Below are 25,282 nucleotides of genomic sequence, written 5' to 3'. Positions count from 1 at the left end.
CTTGTTCCACTTTGCCAAAAGTAAAATTATATTTTAAAAATTTCCTTAATGGTACTTAGTATCAAGAATGAAATTCTCATCCTCTGACTTGTATTTTTCCATAGGAATGGTTTATTCTCTAAATAAAGATAGCAATAATTTCCCATGTAAGCAGACGAGAAGGAAATGCTGTTTCTTGTGAAGAGGAATGTGCTGTCATTTATCACTAATGGGCTGTTTGCTTGAGATTTTATTTCACTAAGACCACAGGTGTCTATTTAGAAATGTGTTTAAGTGTTGTAGGTACCACTAAAATGCTGAATGAGTGGGCTTCATATTTTCTCACAAAAAGAAATGACTCTTCTCATTTAGTATCATAACACTGATTAATCTAGTTTCTACAGCCACATAATGGTTCCTATAGCCCCATGTTGCAGAACAAAACATACTTTGACTATAACTCAGCACCATGATCCAACAATAACAATTGAAAGAAAATGCAACAATAAATAAAACAAGCAGAGCAGAGTGAATTAAAATGAAACCAAATAAATCAAATAAACCAACTAAAAACTAAATTTAAAAAGTTACTGATTTATCCTTTTGGACTGTCTCTGTAACAGAATACATACTATATAAACACACATACATGCATGGTTGTTACTTGGTCAGAACTGAAAGAAGGCAAAGTTTTAGAGAAAAGTATTAGCCACTTTAAAAGGCAGGATCTCTTGGTCTTTGCAGAGAGTTATTTCATCTACCAATATGAGTATATTGTATACATATTCACAGTTGTTGTAAATAGATCAAAAAACACTTTAATGATGATGTGAAAATAAGCTATCTCAGCCTTTAGTAGCAGAGCAGCCTGAAATGTTAAAATAAATGCGGACTTATTCTGTGAAGTTTTATTCAACCATCATCACTCCGAAATGGAAGTACAACATCTCCAAGCCATACTTTACATAAACTAAGTTCAGGTTTTCACATTATTTCAAAAAAGTGTTGACAACTAATTCCTTGAAGAAAAAAATATTTGAATATGAAATAGCCCACGAAAAATTTATAGTAGAATAAAGGAATAAAAAGGAAATATAAAGGAATAAAGGAATAAAAAGGAATTCTATTATACAGAACTAGAGACCTGAGATACTTTGGTTTTACCTTTATTGATGAGGAAATTGATAGAAACCTAACGCTCTATTTGATTAGTAACCTAAAACAATAGTGAGTGACTTTTTCTATTAACAGCGATGTTGCCATCAAAGTAGAAACCTGCCACAGGCCTTAGGCTAAATTTGCCACCAGCTAAATTTGTCCTCCTCAGCCCTTGCTTGTTATCAACTTATCTTGTGCACTTGGGCAACCTGTACCTTGGTACCAGGGACATCTTACTATGATGTGGAGTTCAGCATATAGTAGCAAAGGCATTGAAAACACAAATGAGATTGAAAATGGAGGTCCAAAGACAAGCTGCTGATTGTCACTGTGATAGAAATACACCCTTGTGAGGGAGGAAGTTGACCACACTAAAGAGTATAAAGAATAGCAGCAGAAGCCCCAGGCAGAAACCCCAAGTGGGGTGTGAGGACTGTGAGGACATTGCAAACTTCCAGAATCTTAGTACCTAAAGAAACCTTCCCTCCCTACCTCTCTCTCTCCCCCCCCTCTGCCTGGTCCACAAACTTTGGTTCTTCTTTTCTTCACATGCAAGCTGCAAGAGCACTTAAACCTGCTCAAAATTGCTCTGCTGCAATCTACAGCTGTTCACTGCAAACAACTTCCTTGGACAGCGTAACACCTCCACAGCTGGAGCTACAGGTCTAGGCTGCTACATGCTTTTGTTTTGATTTAGTCAATATCAACCCAAATTTAAATAATACGCCTCCACATTCACCCACCTTCCCTAACGTGGCAGTTTGTTTTCAAACAACTTTATCCACAGTACTTTTTTTTTTCCCAGCTGATTTTCAAGGCTGCTCTGTGTCTCTGTAATTGCCTGCAGTATCAGACACCATTCATCACGAGTAGCTAGTTTCCCAAACCAGAGACAGCCAGCATTAATCTAGCAACCCAACACAGCAAACTCAAATTTCTCTGTCCAGTTTTAAATCCAGACTATCAGAAGATGTGAGGTCTTTCTACAAACCTTCAACAGCCTGCACTCTGACCAGAACAGATAAATGTCCTCCACAACTCTCTATCAGTATTAATGTTATTCGTATTTAGTATGTATAATGCAATCTATGTTTTACATACTGTTTTTTGCAGAACCAGTTCACAGTAAGAAATACTTAACACAGAGCAGAGTTAAAGCATTCTGTCTGGGTTACCTATTACAAAAATATTTTATGGATGCTCTACATTTTTACTGTCTCTTATTGGTATTAATTACTGTCTGATACACAGAGAGGTAGAATTTAGGCATTTTCATTTTGTTCTTCACATTTCTAGACAGTTGGAACCATGATGAAGCTTTTAATTGGTTTCCTGTTCAGGATATTTCCAGACTGTATTTTACACCTGATACTATACATTGCACAAAAATAGAGACTAGGCACTTTGATAGATTATGGCATTATCAGTTCTCTTCAGAGAATCTTGTCATACAACTGGGACATGCTTAAAGGGTTTAATTCATCCATTTGCACTGCATTCTCAGTCATGTATTTTCTTTTATTAATTTGAAAATTCAACATATTTGTCAAATCAGCCGTAATGTTTCATTTACTTAAATAGCTTTGTTTTCATGTAAGCAGTCATATTGAGAATGTTACAGCTCAATTTTGTCAGTAATCTGTCAGTAAGTTTGGCAGATATTCAATCCATCTCACACTTCACTTTCTCTTTGCATCTACAGAATGACATTTGTTTTATTTATCTGTGAAAAAAAAATACTAATACAAAACCAACAATTTTTTTAGTCATTATCGATGAGCATTAGAGACTTATAGCCACGGGTGTTTATGAAATAAGGTAAGAATATGAATGCTTAAACATTTACTTTTACATAAAGTAACTAATGATAAAATTTTCATTTATTGTACAGTAAAATAATGTTTCGAAACATTACATTACTCTGTGGGTCTGTACAACTGCACCTACTCAAGGTAATTTGTCCTTGCAGCACTTTATAGTATATACTCTGTGTCAAATGTCTGTAGATAAATGTCTTTCCAAATGTACCCCCAGCACAAGAATATATATTGAACACACAGTATGAACATATAGTTTTAACCTGTATTGTGACCACTTTAAATAACCAATGGAAAGTTAATTTTATTTAGTCTATAAGCAAAATAATCTATCTTATTCTTTGTGGCTTGGAAACACAGCTACTTCCGTTAGAAAATAGGTTTCTCTTTATGTGGTGAACTGAGAACAATAACACTGACTTTGTTCACATACATAATTTATGAAATAAACCTGAAAATCTCAGATTAATCAGATCAGTTTCAGAATGATTGACCAGTAGTTGTCTGGCAATAAAACCACAAGCAGTGGAAAATTGATCTGACTCCTCAGAGGGATGACACATGTCCATTTCAGGGATTTAGGTCCAGCAAAGTTTATATCTATATTGAACAATCTAAATTTCTATTTCCTGTGGGACTAAGGAGAAATTCTGTCTTGCTCTTGCAGACAGAATGCCTATTAGATGAAGCACAGAAAAATTAAATAGTGGCACCTTCCCTTTGGTATTTCCTCAGCATTTTCAGTGCCACCAGGCAGTACATTGGTACACAACAGCCAGAGGACAACAGCATCCAGAGTTCATGAGAAGAATTCTGGTTTAAATACCACACCAGCATCACATTGCTTTTCAGCTACAGGTTATACATTCAACTTCATCCCTCATACAAAGCATAAAAATTCTGAAAGCTACCATTAGGTGCACTACCAGCCCAGAAAATCCAGATGAAAGCAAGAAGACCCATCACTTTGTAGAATACAGAACAAGATCAGTAAAATCATTCATATAATTGCATCAAAAAGAAAATTATACCAGCTCAAAGAGGAAATTATACAAGTAAACACAACTCACCACTAGAGAATGTGAAAATTAGTTTTGTTTCCATATTTTGGCAGATAGGTATTCATTACAGGATGAAAAATAAACTAAATCTTGCCAATTCCTGTACAAAATCATATGCTAGTACATGGCAAATACACCCATGGAATGGCAGACATGCAGGAAACTATATCTATAACCAGCAGAACAAAATACATTGGGCTCAGTAGAATAAACACAGACAGATTCCCCTAATTCCTGTAGTACAGTTTAGAAAAGACATCACCTTTAAATAATAGTTCCAGTCAGGTTTATGCCTAGGGATTATCTTAATAAATTGTAGTTAATAAGATGCATGAATTTCTATTGTAACCTACAGGTGAATGAAGAATAAAAGCATAGCACCATGGGGGTTTTTGAGACACTAAATAAAGTGTAAACATAAAGGGGAGTGGATATGGACAGTTTTATGCTGGTTGAGATTAAAACATATCAATATCAAGTCAAATGTAGAAAATAAACTAAAAAGAAATTGCATTTACTTACAAACCTGGCCTCATAGAGCAAAGTGGTTTTTAAATGTATAGAGAAGTGAAATAAAGTTCATTTTCAGTTTAGAGGAAGGATGTGACAGTGTCCACAGGGGTTTTCAGGTGAGGGAAGAGACGAGAATGTTGACTCCATGTTCAGAAGGCTTGATTTATTATTTTATGATACACATTACATTAAAACTATATTAAAAATAATAGAAGAAAAAATTTCATCTCAGAAGGCTAGCTAAGCTAAGAATAGAATGGAATGAATAATAAAGAATAAAGACAGAGAGTCCAAGCTGACTGGGCTGTGATTGGCCATTAATTATAAACATCCAAGATGGGCCAATCACAGATGCACCTGTTGCATCACACAGCAGCAGATAATCATTATTTACATTTTGTTCCTGAAGCCTCTCAGCTTCTCAGGAAGAAAAAATCCCAATGAAAGGATTTTCATGAAAAATGTCTGTGACAAGAAGGATACAATATCTTTCTAATGGAATAAACAGAGGAAATTAATTAGACACATCCAGACAGACACAGCGGGGAAAGGGGTCCTTGTGCTTCAGCAAGAGCTCCTGCTCCTGGATACTGCCTGAAGCATACACAGTGCAGGAAGACAGAACTTCTACTAGGGCAGTCTATTCAAGTAAACAGGTGTTACAGAGAATGGGCAAGTAGATCTGAAACCCTGAAAAGTGGTTTTCTTGCTCTTCCCTCTATTGCGTAGGGGCTGCTTCTTCTGTACCACTAGCTCATTTGTTTACTGAGCTCATTTGACTTCCAAAAAGAAAATTATCAGTCAAGGTTAAACATAAAAAGCTGAGCTAGACCCCAGCTTATTATGTTTAACATGCTTAACTAGGTTTTTTCAATATGTAAAACAGACCCTCTGCTTCTGTTACATATTACTTTACTGTCCTACACACCTTAACCAGTTCCATTTTGTTGCCACTGTTGTTACCAAACTGATTCCAACATCTCCAGGATTTGTATTTCTGCTTTTTTAAAATTATATCCTAGGGAGAGGAGAACTGGCTTATTTGCAGCTGCAAGGACATTATGTGTTCTTCAGCTCAAAACTCTAACAATAGAAAGTCCACATCACATCACAAAGAGTTGCAGCAGGTATTGTACTTGCTAATTTTCAATAGTAAACTAATTGAAAGTTAAGATTATAGAGTTAATAGATAATTTATTATAACTTAGATGCGGCTCTGGTAGTGAAAGAAATTAAGAAGAAATAAATAAACTGAAAAACATAGCTTCGTACTTCTCTTGGTATCTTTTTAATAGTCTGTGTGGTTTTTGTAAAACAAAGTAACACAATCTTTTACAATCCATGACATATAGTAACAGAGTCTTGTGCTCTTTTTGTATATGTTGACTTGAAATTTGACATTTTAGTATTTAATTTGATTCGGTATGTGGTTTTGGGTTTCAAATGTAAGGGTAAGTATAATTTCTATTTTTTTTTTTTAAAAAGGCTTCCTATTTTTCTTTCTTATTGCAAAGGCAAATTATCCTTAATAAAGCAAATAATTGCCTGCACATGGAGAACTTTCCTTACCAAAGTGGTATTTAAAATGCACATATGGTTTTACATGATGCAGTGTAAGATCATGTTAAAATTAAGCTGGTGATCACTAAAGCTCTAAATTCAAAAATTAGAGAGGATGCATCAATATTATGCATGGGACATTATTCCAATAACTAATATTTTTGTGTAATGATAGAATCATAGAAATGTTCATGTTGGAATGGAACTTAAGAAATCATCTACTTCCAACCCTGCTTCCATGGGCATGGACACCTTCCAGCAGATGAGCTTGCTCCCAGCCCCATCCAACCTGGCCTTGAGCACCTCCAGGGATGGGTCAGCCACAAGTTCTCTGCTCATCCTAGAGACTCACAAGCACGGAATAGAGGGGAAGAATCACACAGAAACATCCTGAGTCACAGAATAGTTATGGCTGGGAGAGGGCTCGGGAGGGCTCTAGCCCAAATCCTCCTGATAAAGCAGATTCCCCTATAGCAGGTTACACAGGATCATGCCCAGGTATGTTTTGAATATCTCCAGAGGGAGAATTCTACGACCCTTCTGAGCAGCCTGTTTTGGTGCTCTGTCACTTCTACAGTAAAGAACATTTTCCTCATATTCAGGTGGATCTTCCTGTGTTTCGGTTTGTGCCTATCGCCCTTTCCATTGTCACCAGTCTTCACTGAGAAGAGTCTGAGCCTATCCTTATGACATTAGTTTTTAAGGTGTTTGCATGCTTTTATGAGACCCCCTCTCAGCTGACTCTTCTCCAGGCTAACAGATCCAGATCCCTCAGACTTTACTTACAAGAGAAATGCTATAGTCTCATCCTCTTTGTGCCCTCAGTTGCATCTTAGTCATGCCTTGTCTTTCTTGAATTAGCAAGCCCAGAACTAAACCCATCTCCTCTCTCAATGTTGTCTTGCTTCTTTTGATTCTGTCAAGATATGATTGCCTTTCTGAGCTGCATACAGACACTGTTTATTTATTTCCAATTGTTTATCCACAGACAGGATGAAGACTCCATTCTCCAAATCCTTTTCTGTAGGAAATCCACTAAAATAACTTTCTCTGGGAAAGATAATATTTTCCAAAGGAACTTATTCTAATTCTAGATTCTGTATTGCTTTTTCATCATGCTACGTATAAGGTGAAATTCAACATACACTGTGATACTTAGTTTTCTACAATTATTCCACTCCCTTTTGCATCTATAATTTTGAGGCATTGTGGCTCTGGTTTTGCCTGTATATTCTGAGCTCTGCTCCATAATTTTTGCAGTTGCAGAGCCACACAGACATGCTATATAAATCAATCTTGCAAAACAGCCAGGCTATGCACAGTTTATACATTATCACATAACTACAGCATTCCCAGTGAATGGGGAACTCTTTTAACTTAGATGACAAAGATCACTGATGCAAAGAGGGAGACAGAAGGATAAAAGGCATTTTTATTAAACATTTCTTTTCCATGAACAGCAGAACAGATTTTAATTTCTGTGCCTAAGTTTCTAGCCACTGTCAATAACATGAGGGTACATACATTGTTACTTAATTTTTCTAAGAGTAGTTTTTCTTCTTTTGCTGGTTCAATTGATTTTGACCAAATAGTTTCTTGAACTGTTTATTGCATGATTTACAGGTATGTAATGAACCATGGATATGAAAGTAAGTCCTTTTAGTCAGCAGTTTCTGACTGAAATACAGTCTCCCAATTACAGACACCAAAATGGAAGCCACATTTTGGAAAAGGGAAGTGATTTGAGCAAGTATGTCAAAAAACCAAGGTATACTGGACAGTATTGTTCTGTTTAGTTTGTGAGTAACTGAAGTGATGTGGAAGAAAGAATATGGAAACTCTTCTACATAGAGCCTAGAGTACTGTCAGAAAGATAAAATCTTTAGCACAGAGAAGAAAGCAACTGTTTACTCAGTGGTCAAGTGATGCATCTAATTGTTGAGGTCACTTGATTTCAGCACAGGGATTGTTACCTACAATCTTGAAAACATCAAATCACTTAAAGCTAACAGCCACTTGTGTTTTACAACTTTTTATTTATAATAGCACTTTTGTTTATATTAAGCTGCATATATAATCACTCACAGGCATACAAACACACAAAAAGTAAAGTAGGATTCATTTTGGCGCTTTTGCTGTACAACATTAAGCCAGAAAAAACTTCAGGATTCCAAACTCGGGCCACACACACTCTCACATCACAAGTGTAACACCACAAATACGGTCTTTCTTCTGTCTGTAATGTTGCAGCATGGGCACCACTTTTTTTCTCACCAAAATTTGCTAACACTACATGGCAAGGTTAAGGAGACTTCATTCTGCTGTTTTCACCTTCTGTGCCAAGCCTTTTCATACGCACCCACCACCAGGCCCACGGGCAGCTGAACTGCTGTGAAAGTCAAGCCACAAGTCAAAACACTTTCCTGTGTAATTTTGTCAGTATAAAGATAATTGGACCTAGATGAGAGACCCACAAATGTAAACATTGTTGAGTGGTCCAGGAACAGTCAGTAAACTACTATCAAAGTTACAAAGTAAGTTTACAGCTGTGACCAATTCTCCATGTAACCCCTGCAAAATAGACAGAAGTAAAAAGTTCAAGTGGTTTTGCTGCAAATCAGTCTTTCTAATAAAGTTTTTTTTTTTGGAGTTTACTGATAGTCAATCCCTTGAGGAGAAAACTTTCTCTTAAAAATTATGAAATCCAAGGAAATCCTTCCAATTTTCAGCTCAATTTTTCAATTTTCCTTCAACAAAATTAACAAGTCAATCATACTGAAAAAGCTCAATAGAGAACTGTATCTTAAAACATATAATTGAATGGATTCCTGAAAACCTCTGAACAAAAAAACTAGTTGAATTTTAAACTCTGACAAAACATAAACAAGACATGAATTTTATGAAACAAATTACCTATAAATACAGGCCATAGAAATACGTGCTTAAGGAATTCTTTAGATTTGAGCAAAACTTCTACGCACACCATTTTAAAACTCCAAAACTAAACTTGAAAAATCCGCAATATAAAAAGTATCTATGGCACATTAAAAAAAAAAAAAAACAAAAAACAAAAAAAAAAAAAAAAAAAAAAAAAAAAAAACAAAAAAAAAAACACTAGTAAATAAAATCAAGAGAATACTTGAGCCTGAGACCTGATGTAGTCCAGAATTTTTAGAAAATCTAACTTCACATATTTTTATATTCTATTGGGTCTGTCTGGAATGGAGGTAACTTTTCCCACAGCAGCCCTCACGGAGTGCTGCAGTGAATTGGTGACCAGAACAGTGCTGATAACACAGCAGTGTTTGATGTCCTGCTGAGCAATGCTCCCACAGCATCAGCGCTCTTTTGTCAGCCCCTACTCTCCAGCTTCCTCAAGGCCTGTGTGTGAGGGATGAACAGGAATTTGGGAGAGAACAAACCAGGACATCTGAACCAAAGTGACCAAAGGGATGTTCCGTACCATACAGCATTTGCTGAGCCGTAATACTGAGCGAAGGGAGTGAGGGCTGGAATGTATTCTTTGTTTCATGGCACAGCTGCCATGCGTTCTGGGACTCTACTTCCCAGTAAATGACTGGGTTTCACCTGTTGGTGTAGGGAATGAGTCTTTTTGCTTTGATTTGCTTCCATGTGCAGCTCTTGCTTTTCTTTCAACCGCCCTCGCCTTAACACAGGACCATTTTGTCTTATTTTTATCCCTTTCCTGCCAAGAAGCAGGAGTGATAGAGTGGCTTCTTGGGCACCTGGTGGCTTTCCAAGGTCAGCACAACATATTTGTAATGCGTTTCCTAAATAATTTGTAAAAATAATTTCCTAAATCGAGTTTGACTAAGCTTCAAATGACCTGCCAGAGAGTATCAATATTTAGACAGTAACCCAGGATGAGTTGCACTTCTTAGTCACAAGTACACGATTCCATAATTGATTTATTACTCTTAATAATTTGTGTTATTTCTGTAGTAGCCATTTAGTTATCATATGTCTTTACCAACAAATTTTGTTGAAATTTTTCTGTACATTCAGGACAGTTAGAAAAACACTGTCTCCCAATGCAATGAAGTCATCTTTTAAATACATTGCAACAGAAAAGCAATGCTATCAACGTGCACAGTAAAGCATATTTTGCATAAAGCAAAACAATTTGCATAAAGGAATAATTTTTATGAGTGAAGTTTTATGAGTATTCTTCAGGCATCTGTGGTTAAATGGCTTGATCATATCAACCTTTATGGTTGAATTCTGACATATATTATCAACATGGTGTGGGCTGCAATGCTTTCCTGTAATCAAATGAGCTTTTACAGTTTAGATATCACCTATATTGAGAACACCTGAATCCAAAAGTTTTAAATGGAAACTATTAATATTCTTTTAAACTCTCCCAAATGTTATTAAACATAAAGACAAATGGTGTGTTTAATTTGATATAGGGCAAATTCTAATACCATGGCCTCTTCTTGCATACTTTGATGACATATAATTTAATACCCATTGGAAATAAAAGGATATTTAACACTTTATAAATAGTTTGTTGGAAAATATTTTTCAAGAAAAGATGATGTTCCATGAATACTTGGTTAAAATTGTCACTTCTTGCTACAAAAAATTCCAGCATGAGAAAGCATTTGGTTTTCAGACAGCCAGTAAGAACATGCAGTCATCTCACCCAATGAGAATTGCAGTCTGGATGATTCTTGAAGCAGTGCATCTGCATAAACTTCATTTTCCAGAGTGAAAATGATGCACCATGACACTAATGATACACAGTTTTTCAAAATTTATGGTATCATTAGAGGTTTTTTAAATAAGATTCCTTAACTAAAATTCACATTAAATGTTAAGACACATATTTTTCATACCAAACTACTGCAAAACTCCACCCCTTTGTCCATGCTTGTCATAAAATAATAATTTTGACTGCACAATTTTGGAACAAGTATTCAAACTCCATAAAAATTCAAATAGACGTTAAATTACATAATTATGCTGGCTTTCAAGGTTTTCTTTCTAGGTTTAACAGCTAAATTCATTAAAAATAAACCAGAAGAAACTCTGGGGAACAGCTGAAAACCTTGTTCTTCTGGATTAACTTTTGGTAAGTTTTTTCATTAGGTTCTGATTTCATAGTCCATACTTCGAATAATCTTACCTAGACATCTTCTTTCATGAGATTTTCACTTTAAATTCCTGTGATTGAATGCCAAAATATGTTTTTAAAGTAGATTTCATTAGACAATGTGTGTCATAAAGAAGGCTGAAAGGGAAAAGTAATCATTCTTTTGCCATTTAGTAGTGTTAGAAATAACTAATATACTGCTAATATTTTCTGGGTACAGCTTAGAGATTAAGTGCTCAGCATTATAGGGTATTGCTGGCATAACCAAATCTTACAGAATCCAGAATGTTCCATGCTTTTTAAGAAGAGCAGTATGAGCTGCATGGGACAAGACAGAAATTAATTAAACTAGCAGAGTACAGCAAGAGCCACAAGAAATAGTGTTCTTAAATTCAGCCTGCAAAACCAAAAGCCATTTTTGGATGGCAGGCACAGCACAGCACACTACATTTGCATAAAAAAGATATTTACACCCTATTTTGTCCCAAGGAAATCAAGTAGAACTTCATCACCATGTTAGAACGTGAAAACCTTTAAAGCAAGGGGAAATGTGTTGTCATGGGCTTGGTGGCAAAATACTACAGAGATTTCCTGAAAATGTTAATGAACAGGAGGAAACCTGTAGGATAGAGATGACAGTAGGGAGATATTAAAATTCATTTTCTTATATGATATGGAGGAGTTGTCCACACTGCATGAGATATTAGAAATTTTCTGTATTCACAAAGTAACAAGTAACGTAATGGCAATGTTTTTAATTAGCTGCTCTTCATAAAATGTATCTATTTGTTAGCAACAGCAATGTCATGAGCATTTTGCAAACAGTATCACAGTAATTCTCCAAAAATATTGGTTTTAATGATGATTGGGTACATGTTGTTAAACAATGGCAATGATTCAAAATATTAGGCAAAACTTTATATCTACGCTTCAGCTTGTAGTAACTTTTCTGTGTAGTAAAGCCTTTAAGTCAATGAAGTCTTCTGTAAACATTTATTCCAGGATAAAGATACCCTCTTCATCTTAACTTATGGTAACAGATGGGAAATTCTGCTTGGTGTAAAGAGCCATTTTTACACTGGAGGATTCTCCTGTGGGGTGATGAGAGATTCCATCAGTGCAGCTGTGCTTCACTAGGCAGGACCATCACAACTCTTTGTGCAGTTAACAGCATGTGGCCAAAGGCAGCAGCAGGGAATGTGCTGAGCCAGTGATAACCAAGATAGCTAATTCATGTTGTAGATTTTGTCTAGCGCAGTAAAATTGATACACATTGTGGAACAAACTGTATTTCCAACTGAAACCTTTTTATTTTGTCTTTTGTTTTTTTTTTTTTTTTTTTCTTTTTTTAGATTTGATAAATAAGCTGGAATTCAAAAAATGGCACCTAGACTCCATGCTAATTAAAGTACAGTGGATCAAGAGAATAGTAGAGGAGAACATCATGTATTAAACTTTGCATTCATCTAGAGTAGCATATTTATCTGAACACGTTCATGAGTTCATAGAATGAAAGTTACTTCTATCTAAACAAACAGATCCTGGGGACATACTTGTGCTATTTTACATGCAGACAAAAGCTCAGTTTGAGCTTTTTTTGACTTTTGAGCCAAAAGAAAGTTACATGAACTAAGTACTTCAGAATAAAACCAGAGCTGGCAGTAACATAGATATCTGCACTGTATTTAAAGTTAATTATGGATATGCTTAAAATGGATGTGGTGTCAAATATATGTAAACCTTACACACCTCAAATTAAGCAGAGTAAGCTGTGTTTGTTGGCAAAATAATGTGGACAAATCTGCATTTGTAACAGGTGAGGTCTGACAGAGCTGATTGATTCTCAGCTCACATGAGTGTGACATTTTGGAGGAAGAATCGGTGACCAGAAATAGATTCTACAAAGGACTATGTTAATATATACTTGTGGGGGCATTCATCTGCCACATTTTGTGCAAAATCGCCTCAAATGATGTTGTTGGATATTCTTTCTAGAGGCAACAATATATTTTTTAAAGTTTATGCTGCATCAAAGACCTTTATGACATGACCTTTTAAACTTTTGACACCTCAGCGCTGCATTCTGCTCCCTCCTTTGAATGCCCAAAGTCTGAGGTCTCACCTCATGAATTAATGAAGCAAAAGGTGCTACAGAGGTTGTTGGCAGCTGCTCAGCTATTAAGCAATATTTCAGAGAGAAAGCCCATTATTTCTCAGAGCTGCGCAGTATGTACTGGCCCAGTTAACTTGAGGATGTTGGTTCCAACCTGCAAAATTGCTAAATATTCCTAAGACTTTGGGGCAGTTTATCAATTAATGACTTTTTTAAATGCAAGGAGGGTTCTGAGAGGGTACTTTAAAAAAATCCCAAACCATAAATAATGAAATCTGCCACTTGCAGTTTAAATACATTTCCCTTGCCCAACCAGAGACCAAATTTAATGGTTTTAAGAGTATATTCCAATATTTATTAACTTAGATTTTCAGACACAATCAAAGTTTAATATGACTATGAGATTTTTTAATTGATTATCAAATTGCATATATACAAATTATATACAACTTTCTTTAAGTTTGCCTGTAGTATAACTTGAAAGAGAGCTATTCCTCAATTTGTACAAAGGTAAACTTAAATTTTAACACAGGATCACTTACACTCAATATTTATTTGAAAATTTCTTTCAGCTGATAGAGTAGTAGGAGTCTGTAACTTGATTCACACTGAGAAGCCAACTCTTCCACTAGTTTGATGTTGGAAAATAGAGAGGACTGGCCACTGAGTAGCACTTGCAACAGTGAAGAGTGAGAGAATTTCATCTAAATATTTCCAGTTTTGAATGTAGTTGTCTGCATGAAAATTACATATGCCCCAGGATTCAATCTGTCTTGTCTGTTCATGTCTATGTCACTATTAAATGTAGAATGCTTTAGGAAGAACCGATAAATGAAAAAGTGAGGTGAAGAAATTGAGAGCTCTCCAAAATGCTGCAGAGTTTTCATGCCAGCTGTTTAGTGTGACTCCCCTAGGAAAGAGCTCCTTTTTCTTTACTATCTTGCCATCTGCAGTACTTTAGAGATCTTTATAAGCCATACATGCTTTGGCCAAGAACAGGTTTCATTTCCAGCAGTGAAGGGCTAGTTTAGGTGAGTGTACCCCATGAGCTCTTCAGGTAATGGAATTTTACAAAAAAAACTTTTATTTATTATTTTTGCCTATGTATCATGAATGAAATGCCTTCCACAGGCCATATATTTTGCCAGCACTTGAAGTGAGTGTAAGAATGCTTCAGTAAAAAATGATGCACTGCCAGAAGCCCAGACTTCCACTTCTTCACTGTTCATTCCCCACTACTGTTTCCCACATCTGCTTGTGGAGGATTTTGCAATGTCATGATGCAGCATGAATTTGGGGTGATTCTTGTTGGAGTGCTGCTGCACACACAAAAAGAATAGTAGCTGAAAAACTCAGTCCATGCATTTCTGTCTAAATGTCAGCTGGTAAATGAGTTTTCTTGCCAAGAGTCGGTGCTCCATGCAAGCAAATTGAATCAGCTAAAGAAAATGATGGGGAAGAAGCTACTTAGTCTCAGATGCTGTAAATTAAAGGGGTTGTTAGCCAATTTTGAGAGGTTATTTTAGCTACAGCAAGCTGTCTACCTCAAATGCTGAATTACCTCCTATTTTCTTGAGGTGAAGCTCTGTATTTGGATTTTGTATGATACAACTCTTCCAAATATTATGGTACCTTATACAAGACAGCTACCTGGCCTCACACATGAGAGCAAATATGTTTTGAAGAAGCCTGCTTTATCAATAATTTTTACCATCAAATGTAGCTTTCTGCTTGGATGCAAATTTTTAAATGGCACAAGGCCTTAAATAATTTTTAGAAATATTTGATTTAATTTTAAATCATTCATGTGTTCATCCAGGATGCAAATAGACTTACTCATGTCAAAGTTTAGTTCTGACCTGAAGAAATTTAATCTGCCATATCTAAATCAAGTGTGCATTCGGTTTTTAAGCCTTAGGATGTTAGAGTAAATAGTTCTAACACCTTACAATACAGTAATAAAATAGCAAAAAGATTCATGTTAATGTTAAATAAAAGTGAGACTTTCAGTCTAGAAACAATCACCATGGGTGATCTTTGTGGAATTTTCTTTGATAAATGATAGACACTTAGATTGATAATATAACTACAGTATGTTAATGCATTTAAGAACAAATTTCACACTCTCTGAACAGCTTATAAAAATTGCTTCAAAGCTGTTACACATTTGCCACTACTTAAATAACTGCATATTAGAGGTTCTTCTATTATATCTATCTGTCATGTTGTCTTCTCAGAAAAGATTGGACATGTAATTCATATTACAACTCTATAAAATAATTATCCCTTCACTAAACCAGCTGTCATAGTGTCTTGTCAAACCGCAGAGAGGAATTTCAAAAGTCAGAGCAGTTTGAGAATAATTGCATCAGTAATTTGAAAAATAAAAAAAATATGGAAAGAAGGATGACTGCCTTAACTTCAAAATTTAAGTTGACTTTATGTTACCACCCTCAGCATTCAGTTGTTTCATTTGTAGCATACAAAACCAGAAAAGGTGAAGGGTGGCATATCTTGTAAATGTCTTTCACTATCAAGCTGCAAACTCAAGTGACAACTGTGGAATTGCGTAAGAATGGATTTTAAATTTAGTCAAGAAATAAAAAAAATTAAAACCAGGACCAGAGAGATCTTTGAACATGGGTTTGTTTTAACTCCTCAATCAAACAGGCATTCTAAATGCATCTCTCTAGTCTGGTATCTTTGATATTCCCTCTTGTCTTGAGGCAAGCCTTGGCCGCAATGTTTTTTGGCTTTTGATGTGATGCAACTCAACTGGGTGATGTTGGAAAAAACAGAAACCCGGCATCACACATCACTATAAATATGTGTCCAAGAAGCCTCACCATCAGGAAAACTGAAAAACCATTTGGCCTAACTCTTTGGTCAAGTTAATATTCTACACTCATCTGATCTCTTTGCCTAGTGATTACAGGCGACCTTGAATTCTGTTTTATCCGTGAACATCTTGTGAAGATAAAAGGCAGAATAGCAGTCAGTCAGTAATGATATCATTGAACAATGTGGAGCTTCACAAAATCAAGAGACACTCTTAATTATCTACGATTTCAAAGCCCCTTGAAGGAATTTTTTTGCTTTTCAACTCAGTAAGTTGAAAAATGCTGTCCTAGATATTTGTTTCTATAATAAACTATTTTCACTACTGAATACACAAAATAAGCACTTAAATCAATGTTTTATTTGACTTAATTCCTCTAAGGAGGGCTGTAGTATTCTTATTCCCTTCAAAAAAATTTTTTTTGGTTGAAGATTAATAACAGTTGAATAAAAGAAAAAAATACATATTATTTGAGCTCACGAGCTTATATTTTCCTCTGCATTAAAATTTTCAGACTCTCTACAAACACATGGATAAGCCAAAGTATAAGTATTAACAGTTTCCTTGCTTCAGGCATCTTCCCAGCTCTCTACAGATGGTAAGTTAACTTTCACAAGTTATATTCTAGTGGAAGTTTCTTCCTGGTTTTGTTGGGTTTTTTTACTAGTTTGTTGTTGCTTGCAATTCTTTTGGTGTTCACTGTACCCAACACCTGGAGATTTAAATGTGAAATTGAAGTCAAGAGTCACAAGTTCTCCCTCAGGTCTCCAGAGAATGAGTAACAGTATATTTATTGTTTAGGATTGCCTGGGGTGTATGCCTGCTCTTTCCTGGTTCTCCAGCCACAAAAAACTATGCATTTCTGTGAGTCAATACTAGAAAAATCCTCTTCTTATTTAAGAGAGAAGTGCTACTTTGTAATGGCAAGCCCTAGGCCTATTTTAAATCAGTCAGTGTCTAGAATAGTTCATATAATTAAACAGGAACAGAAATTTGGGGCAATAGATAAAAGCATATGATGTATTGTCAACAAAGAAAAATGTGCTTGGGAAATTTCAAGGGTCACCTGCATGCTGCAAGACTCTGTTAATGAAGTAGGGCCTCAAGGAATTTGGGGTGGTAGCAGAAGACTTCCTGATGAGTCCCTTAAAGAACACAAGAAAGTCACAACAATCATTAACAGTCACGAGAAGGGGCATTGCCAAAATATGCAAAGCAAGCTCTACAAAAAACACAAATAAAGACCAGAAAAATTAGAGTTTGCTCCAACATTCTCTTCACATTTAAGGATTGCTGCTACTCAGCTGCTATAAATTCTTCCTCAATTTCCATGGGGACAGGACACTGTTTTTAATTTACCATAAAATACATGTTGCCACCTAAAGTCAGGGATTAGAAGAAAAAAACTTTTTTTTTCTTTTTAGAATACATTTGAGTTAAGTGAATTTGAATATGAAACAGCATGTACATGCATGTGGCTTCTGGTGCAGTGTTGGCACATGAGAAGCGATCAGCACGTTAACTTTGGATGCAGTGTAACACACTCTTTCAACTCCATCACGGCCACAAAACAAGAATGTTTTTCACTCATGGCACATTATCTACCTCTGTAGAGCTGTGACAGGATGAGAAAATGGAGGCCAAAAAAAAAAAAAAGGGAATGACTACCTGCAGGGAAGCATTAAGTGAAAAGAGAAAAACACTATTTATTGAGGATCTGATAAAGGAAGGAGCTTCTGCTACCAAGCAAAGCCTTTTAGAAACAGTCACTAATCTACAACCAAAGCTCTCAAAAAAAGTCCTGAAAAGCCTTAAAAAGCATTTTTACTCTGCATACTCCCTAGAACATATTTTCATACAGAAAAGATAAAATCAGCAATGATATAACAACTCATTCTTCCAGACAATCCTCCTGTCTTTTTACTGGTAACGAGCTGGTAGGTTGTAAAAAACAAACCTAAAATACAAGATCTAAAATAGGAATGAAATCTAATAAAGCTATAAATCAATTTCTTATGTTCAAAAGTTTGCACAATGATTTCTAGCAATATTCACAATAACCTTTCCATTTCTTACTACAAAAAAATCAAATTTCAGTAGATGCATCACATAATTCAGTGTCTTGGTAAAATAATAAGAGAAAACAATTCACTCAAGAATTAATTCCTTATGAGTTTAACTTGCTGATTTCTTCTAATAATTACATGTCAGAGACTGCTGAAGTGTTCCTAACCACAATCATATTGCCTGTACTTGTCATTTTTTCCAAAGAAAAACAGAATCCAGATCATCAAATATTTTTGTACACTTAATATCCTGGTCCCTGGGGATACCACCTGGGCAATCTCTCAGTGTAAAAAATATGTTCTATACGTCCAACCCAAACCTATTCTCTTTGGGTTTAAAGTGATTGCCTCTTGTCTGTCACTGCAGGCATTGATAAAATCAATAAATAAATTCACTTCACAGGTGGATTTTGACACAAGTCTGTAAAAAAGTCTCTCTCGAGCCTTCTATTCACTGGGCATTAAAAACTCCAAGCCTGCCTTAATAGGTGCTTTTATCCCTCTAAATATTTTCCTGTCCCTCCTCTGGGCCTACTTCAATGCGTCCCTGTTTTTCTTGTTCTAGAGGCACCAAAGGTGGATGCAGCACTCCAGGTGGGATCTCACAAGAGAAGAGGGGTAAAATCACCTCTCTCAATCTGCTGGTCATGCTTAATTTCTTTTCAGACCAGAGTTTAAATGGATTTCCAGGCTGCAAGCACACATTGCCAGCCCATACACAACATATTCCCACAAAAGCAGATGCCACTGCACACCTGAGGTCCCACACGTTTGGCTGGTGCTGTTAATATCTCCCACTTCAGTCTCCTTACGACACTTCGGACGTATTGTAGCACAACACCCTACTGAAGCCTCTTTTCCGCAATCTCCCAAAACACTGCCCAAGCAAACCAATCAATTGTAATTTCTAGGGCAGGTACCTCACACTTTAAACTGGCCAGATTTCTTTGCATCCTCAACTTCAGCAGCTCTAACTGCTGTGTAAGACTCACCACCTTAGTTATCTTTGATCTTCTGTTGCTTTCAACCATGCTGTGTACGGAGTCAGAAATATTATGCTGGCATCAGACAATCCTGTCATGCCTACTGTTCTCAGTGTTAAAAACAATGGAAAACATACAATCCCATAATTTTAATGGTTTTCCTCCAAGGACTGACAGAAGTGCACTGAAATCCTGTATCTACAAGCATTTCCCTTATACAAAGAAAAACAGAAATGAACAGAAGTTGAACTAAGCACTGAACTCATTTGACTACAATATTTACATGGTGCTTTGACATTAAAAAACTAATGTGTTATTATGAATCAAGAAAAAAGGGAAAGCTTCAAAGTGAAACATTTCTGATATTCTAAACGTACACATTTCTCTTTGTGCTCATGGACTTAAACCCTACTTAACTTAGAGGTGAAAAGATTTCAATGTGTTTTCAGTTATTATTCTCCTTACAGTTCAGGGACAACTGTCCTTCAGAAGTCTATGGATTTGAATATAGACAGCTCTTTTATCAGAGAAATATGTTGAGGCTTTATCATAAGAAGCATATCAAATAAACAGAGTTAGAGAAATAGGGGGAAAAAAATGGAAAAAACCTTTTACCCAGCAGTCAGAGGACTTGTCTGCTTTCAAAAATTCAAAGCCCATTATCTGTTTTCTAAGAGATTTCTCCACAATTATGAATCTGTCCCTGACTGGTATTCTTACAAACAGCTCATATACAGCATCATCAGGATTTCTTTATTCCCTAGTTACAGATAATTCGTGCTGGACAAACTGGCTATTTATTCCAAAGCTCCCAGCACCTCACTCATTATAATGGCCAGTTGCTTTGATTTTAGCTTCCCCATTTAAAATCCAGGCCCTGAGAACTTCTGAATTGTGTGCAAAAAATATACTGCAAAATTCACAGATGATATGCGCAGATGATGTACTGAGATCTCATTTGCTTGATAGAAACTAAACAAATTAAACAAATTAGAGCTCAGGTTTGATAGCTGACCTACCTGCTTTTAATGAAGCACTTTTTCCTCACACTGTCCTCTATCCACTGATCTTTAATAAGAAGTCAGGCAATATTTTTACCCCTATTGTTCACGAAGAAAACCAAACCAAATCATTTGAGATGATAGATCTTAAGTGTGAAACTTGAGAGGACCTTTCACCACTAAGTCTCAGACAACTCACCAAGCCTAAACATGACTTAGTCTCAGACTATTCGCCCTACCAATAAATCCAGGAGTGCTAGGGAAAACAAAAAAACAGCAACTGGTGTTATTTTACAGCTGTTGGATCAGGGACGTTCTCAGAACCATGGAGTAATCTAGAGAACATACCTAGCCATGATATAGCCAAGAACTGTCATCAGAAAAAAATCCATGCCTCAGTAATCTTCCGTCTTTTGGGGCCAGCTGGCCAAATAACACATCCCCATTTTATTTTTCTGATTAAAGCCTTCATTACAACAAAGTAGTTGTCCACACTAATGAAGTTAACTAAGGAAATATTACTAATTAAAAGTAAATTAGTGTTCTCACACAATCCTTATCCCAAGGCTAATTATGTCTGTTTCCTGAGGTGCTCTTTTAAGATGCACAAAACCAGAAGATCTACAGTTAAATACTGCTACAGATAAACTGCAGAAATCTGAAACTTTACATTAAATGGACAGAGAAAGAAAAGTTCAGGCATTTTAACTATCAATGCTGCAGTTCATTAAGTTACATGTAGATCTTTAGTTAACACAAAATCCAAGGAACAGAGTAGTTTCAAATGCTTGAGTAGTATTTCATATTGAATTTTCTGGTTTGAACAACACAATAAACAGGTTTTAATGTTGTTTTTTTTTTTTTTTTTCCCAGCAGAAACAGTCCTGAAAATCCACTGGGTGCAAGTGTTGATACTCACCGGTTCAACCAGAAGGATGACCCTCACTTTTTCGCATGCAAAAGACCAAGCTTCTGGTGCAATACTTCACAGTTGCTGCAAGACTTCAGAGGTGTGGGTAGATGCAATGTGTGCTGCAGAAATATGGGCTGCCCTGAACATGGGTCTGTGCAGAGCCACATACTCTTCACTTCTGAGCTCCTGGGCCTTCAAAACATTGTATAATATAATATCAATTATTGCAGGTTTAAAATCAAATGTGAATGTAGAAAGCTATTTAAGTATGTTCATTTATTTAGGATATGACCCATGGTAAATTAAAGAGAAAATAGTTGTCATGCACCTTCTTTCTTTCTTTTTGGTATATTACAATTCGGAAGTATGGCTTAGAATGCCTTGCAGGTTTAATTTAATTACTGTAGCAGTGACCTTTCTATACTATTACAAATAATCCTTTGTCCCTCTAGACTAGATTGTTTATTACATTTTCTGCCCACAGCTTAAAGCACATTGATTCCCAATTACCAGTTTATAAAAGCCATCTTTTTACTGCCAAGCCATCTTTGATGCATGACTTTTCTGCCCACCCCCAAAGCGGATTTAAAAGCATACAGGTCAAAAGAGGTAATAACAAGATTAATTAAAAGTTACAGGGAAAAAACAAAGAGATCGAAACAAAAATAAATTACTGCAACAAGGTCTCTGTGTACCTGCTGTACTTCTATTATAAAATACTGTTTCTTACTGTAGAAGCTGTATTTTTATACTAAGGATATTATTTGTCAAGAATGAGATAAGAGAATTATAATTAAAGTCATATTAAAGTGGAATGACACTAGAGATACAGTGTTTGTAAAGATATTAAATGAGCATCATTGCTGTCCCAAAATGCAATAGCTTACTATTGCAGTGTAATATAAATTTACAGTTACAATATCTAATTAGAAGCTTTCTACCCAGGTGCCATAAATTGTCCTGGAGGAGGAAGACAGGCAGACCTTTGCTATGAGCTAAAAGGACTCGTTTAGGGCCTTTACATGTCCTGCATCCCTTCACAGATTTCTATAGGCATCCTTAAAATCCTTCAGCCATCAGGACAAGATTAGGTTTGCCCAATAGCACTGGCTTGGGTGTTACTATATGTTTAAAGCGTTTCAGAGAGAGGTGAGTTTACCAGAGCATCGTGATACCACAATTTCCAGATCATCTAGCACATGGCAATCTTTACTACCCCTGCCCTCTTCTTGTGCTACAACTGGATGTTTTGGTATTACAGCAACTATGCTGGAAAGGGTTCTTCCATGGATTTCTCTTCACGTTCATTGGCCTCATCTTCAGCTACAGCTACTTAAAAGGCATCAGTGTTTTCCAAGTTGCATTTTGGCAGGGATTTTTTTGGGCTGTACATATCTGCCAACCACGGACTTTTTCATGCGTTCCCCGGTGTTTCTTGAACATTGACATGTACTTCCTAGGCATATAATTATTACTTTTTCTTCTATAGTTTTTCCAAAGTAATGCATTTAATTCCTAAGTTTAAACACCCCTACCAATTTTTTCAGCATTTTTGCCCCAGAGTCATGGCAAAATTAATATCCCATCTTTATTTGTTGTTTAGAGGAAGTTATGCATTCAGTTGCATTCTACATTACCAAATAATCCACAATCATTTTAGTGAATAAATAAATTTTGTATGTCAATAAAAAAGTAGAAAATTGATATGTAGCATAAAGGTATCCCACAGCCCCAGAAGGATCTTCATAGACTTGATGAGTGGCTCCCTGCAGACCTCAAGATGTTCAACAAGAACAATTGCATAATCCTGTGCCTTAGTCAGGTCGATCCCCAGTTTCAATATAGACTGCAGGGTTAACATGCTGAGAACAGCCCTACATGGGGATGCTAGAGGCTGTAGAGTTGGACATGAGCTAGTAATGTCTGCTTGCAGCCCAGAAAGATGATCATAGATGCACATAGGTCCATAGGAACTGATGAGATGCATCCCAGAGTCCTGAGGGAATTGACTGAGGGCAGTGGCCAAGACACTCTCCATGATATTTGAAAGGCCATGGCAACCAGGTGAAGTCCCAGATGACTGAACAAAGGGAGATACTGTGCCAGGCAAGATCAACCCACCACAAGCATTATGCCATATCTACATATTTGGAAAAGTCCCCAGCTTGGTCTCCTAACTAGTCAAGAATACCAATGACTGCCAAATCTACATCTTCTCTGGATATCTAGTGATATGCACTGAAGGCAAAATGGTTTCTCTGTCTTCCAGGGGTTTTTGAATGAAGACTTTATTTCTGCATGTTTTCATTCCAAATACATTTTTGGCATGCATAAACACAGCCATAGTACTAAGGTCCAATATATTTTTCTGGCATTACTGGTCAAGTGTTCCTTCAATGTAATATTTTACTCATTCTGTTCATTGGCTTAACAAGTTGTGTGTTAAACACCTCCTAAAAGGAGAGGATGAGTATATATGTACCAGCAACATGCAAAAATATCTATCACCCCAAAATGGTAATATATTTATCAACATAGAGGAGGAAATGTAGGCTAGACCATTCAGTGGAAAGGCATGAATGGCAAAAAACACAGGTTGCTGTTGATGATAGAGTTATTTGTGAAAGTCTACCTAACTGTCTATAGACTTGCAAGTATTGCCAAACTGCACAACAAGCTCAATCATCACTTTTTTAACCTATCACATCTACATCTTTACCTTGGAATGATAGCTCACTCTTGTTCTTATCCATTGCAATTCCAGAAGTAATCTTTGAATGGATTGTTAAAGATCAGCTACCTAAACTCATGGTTTTTGTTGAAAAAAGTATAGCCACAGAACCTATGCAAATATCAAACTTGAGTATCAGATCCATCTCTTGGTGTGTTTACTGAATACTTTCTTGGGAACTGCACAAAGGCTTCAGAAGGAACAGCTAAAAATGTCTTTTTAGTCTTGCCATCTGCCGATCCCTCTCGCAGTCTAACTTAATTCCTGTGTGCCATTGGTATTGTATCTGGAGCACAGCTTATCACCTTAATGGGTAGCTCTTCTTTACTTCTTAGATCTAAGGCTGTACTCAGAACAAGCTTGTTGTGTGAAATGAACCCTTTCCTTAAGATCACAACTTTTACCAAGTTTGTGAGGAAAGCTCTCTGCACATCCCAGCAGTCTGTATGCACTGTATACCCATCCACAGCCAGGCTCCACCACAGGGGCCCTCAGAACTTCCCAGACTCATTCCTTGGTGAGGGATGGCAGCTCTTTGCAGGATCCAGGAAGACCTGCAGCAAATCAAGGGAAGATTCTTACTGTTAGAAGAGCATCATATTACGGCCAAATAACTTAGAACAAGCATTTTGTGGGCTAATAGCAAATTCTAGTACTAAAGTGCTCAGTTCCCAGTTTATTGCTTGCCTGAAGGCACACTGGCACAGGGGAACACGTCTGTGCCCAGCAGCTTCAGTTCAGCAGACAACAAGGGCAGAGGACATCATGCTAGCTTAAACTGTGAAATACAGTCTGGGGACAGCATAGACTTGCAGCCGTGCTGGTTTAAAAACATAACCCACTATCTCACCTATCAAACAAGCAGTAAACTGCTCATTTATAAGCTGTTCAGTTGCCACTGGAATAATGCAAACATTTGACCCAAAGAGGTATACTGCTTCACTTTGTAATTGTAGTCACATCTCAGAACACCTAAGGGACTGCTTTATCCTAAAGAACTAAATTGACCTAAAAAATATAAAGAAAGGGGATGTGAGAGTGGATCTTTATCTTACATGACATTATATTAGATTACACATATCTTGAATGAAATTTAGAGCCATTTTGGAGTTGAAATTTAGATAATACCATGTTCTAAGAAAATTGATACATGTATAAACGTTAGAAGTTAACCACGAAATAAAGCCATTTTCTGACTAAAGGAGTGGACAAACTTGGGTTCATGAGCTTAATTTCAATGCAACACCAAGTATGACTCAGATCAACCAACACTCTGATTCACAAAGAGAAGCAAACAGAAAAAAGAGCAGCGACAGCTGCCAAACCCCTGCTCACCATCAAAAGAGAAAAAGCAGCAAGTGTGTCTCTCCTGCACCCCTTTCCCCCCTGCAAGGCAGAAATGGCTTTATTATTGATATGTCGAGCTTCA

At 36.4% G+C, this 25,282-nt stretch overlaps 1 long non-coding RNA gene across 1 annotated transcript in view; it reads right to left on the bottom strand.

The window, feature by feature from the left end:
• Positions 1-24,380: 24,380 nt before the first annotated feature.
• Positions 24,381-25,282, bottom strand: part of LOC134432048 (uncharacterized) — a 52,881-nt gene continuing 51,979 nt past the window's right edge. The window contains exon 3 of the long non-coding RNA XR_010031200.1: positions 24,381-24,407. This is a non-coding gene — a long non-coding RNA (uncharacterized LOC134432048). The remainder of the gene's footprint in view (positions 24,408-25,282) is intronic.

This window comes from Melospiza melodia, chromosome Z (assembly GCF_035770615.1).
Source record: "Melospiza melodia melodia isolate bMelMel2 chromosome Z, bMelMel2.pri, whole genome shotgun sequence".
In the NCBI taxonomy this organism is placed as follows: Eukaryota; Metazoa; Chordata; class Aves; order Passeriformes; family Passerellidae; genus Melospiza; species Melospiza melodia.
This window is presented reverse-complemented; position numbering and strand designations above follow the sequence as displayed.